Below are 2,263 nucleotides of genomic sequence, written 5' to 3'. Positions count from 1 at the left end.
TTTGTTGCATTATCATCTATGAGGTCATAGATACATCGTCCATTCACTTACAAGTAAAAACATGATGAGAGGCATACAAAGTTGTTGTCATAAAACATATACATAACCAGCATAGTAACAATAGAAATACCATAAATAAATCAGCCATAGAATCCACATATAAACCAACACATTTACACATGAAAACCAAAGGGATTAATTTATCATTAATGAATGTAGAAACCAATCGGGGATGGGATTACGACATTCCATCCGACCATAGATTGATTGAGCCAAATCTCTCTTTAGCCAATCAACCTCGTGCCATATTCCAAGCATGAATGTGGGACTTGTAACCAACCAAAAAGAACCAACAAGCATAGAGTTATCCACCTACACCATGAGGAATTTGGTTTCCTCCTAGTCTCTCGGACTTTACTGTAATCCACAGTTCTATCCATGGATCACTAGGCCCTACACCGAGACCCACTCTCTAGGCTTTACCGTACATCCCATCCAGGGACTACTAGGGCCAACGGAGAGCAATCCACCTCTTGGCTTTACCGTATATATCGCCATTCACCGACAATGATTCTTAGGCCCACCAAGGCACACAATCCTGGCTTTACTGCAACCCATAGTCTGGCTCAGGGGTTACTAGGCCAATGGCTTTATCGTGATCCATAGTTTGGGTTAGGGACCACTTGGCCATGTGTTTGTCATTTCAAAGATCCACCCCATTCAGTGTCAAATCTAGCGGAAATCCAGCTCAATCGAAGTATGAGAACCCATCTCATTGAGGCTATCAGAAAATGGAAAGATTAGGCTGAAAAACACGGTCACACTTGGCAAAACCCATGCCATGACAACAAAAGAACCACATGTAATACCATGCATGCCAAATCTAGCAAGGAAATCACACATGCAAATCAATACCTGCAAAGAATCCTAATGCAGTTGCTTGATCCTGCTTTTTCTTGCTTGATCTTCGCTTCCTCTTGCCTTATTTGCCTTTTTTTATTCAATGCTCAAGTGCTCCAATAAATATCTAAGTGTACAAGAGTGAGTGAGAGAGAGATAATAATGAGAGAGCTTCAAAACTGAATTGACAAAAGGTTACACTGAGCAAGCTTGCCAACTGATCCTCATAAGCCTTTTTATCAATGAGGTCTTTATTTTCTTCAATTTCCATTGTTTTCCTTCATTTTCCTTCGCACATACAACATGTGACCTTTCACCTTACTTTTCTCCTAATTTCCTTTATTTTCATAAATAAATGTGCCAAAAATGCCTTTTAATGCCTTTGGCTTTGCCAATCTCCTTAGCCATAATAAACCGAAATGAACACCCACACCAGGATGTCCTGCCCAACATTCAACTTGGAATACATGTCCCTTACCTGTGGTCTTATTTTTTCCTTTATTAACTTTTATTACAAGAAATTTTCACCAGGCCTGTTACAGAACCCTCCCCCTTGGGGAACATCGTCCTCGATGTTAAACCACACCAAGACCTTAGCAAAACTGTTGAAAAACAAACATATTGCCCATGGAGCTTTATAACTTAGCTCGTTGCAATATTTGCAATGAATGACCCGCTCAAAAGCAAAACATCATGACAACATGACAAACATATCGTTTGTTGGAGCTTTATAACACAACTCATTATGGTATTTACAATAACCACATATACACATGCAAATTTGCTAAACCAACAAATAAAAGGATACGATGCTTGTATCAATCAACAAGGGAATCCAGAGGCTCACACCTCCACCCTCAAAGTAATACCAAGATTCACCTCCTTCCCAGGAAGTCCAAAATCCACTGCCATAGTCAAAGTTGCATCCAATGTCCAACACTATAATCTTACGCCACTTGTCCTCTCAGCGAACAATTTTTGACTCATTGTTCTAGGGCACACTCCCAATGTGCATTTGATTCCATTTGGAAATGCTAATGACCAAAACAAATATATCCCTGACCTTCCCTTCTTTGCTACATAGTCCCTTGGGCAATCTGGTCACCCCTTTCGTGCAATCACTCACCTTCCAAGTTCCCTCGCATCCCCTTTCTCGGGCGATCCATCCCTTGGAAAGGCTTCCTGGCATCAGAAGATACAAAAACCAAGGCATATACCTGCCTGAAGACCATCATACTAGTCATAACATGCTCATGGCAATCAATGGACACTATTGGGTACCAGTGTCCCACAATGGCCCTGCTCTTGAAGTGCTTTACCATCATACTGCTACATGTTCCAATTCCTTTTGATGTTGTTGCTA

This window comes from Pinus tabuliformis, chromosome 7 (assembly GCF_031772625.1).
Source record: "Pinus tabuliformis cultivar Carrire ecotype Pingquan chromosome 7, CPIR1, whole genome shotgun sequence".
NCBI classification, from domain to species: Eukaryota; Viridiplantae; Streptophyta; class Pinopsida; order Pinales; family Pinaceae; genus Pinus; species Pinus tabuliformis.
The sequence above is the reverse complement of the archived record's forward strand: the minus strand, read 5'-3'. Positions refer to the sequence as shown.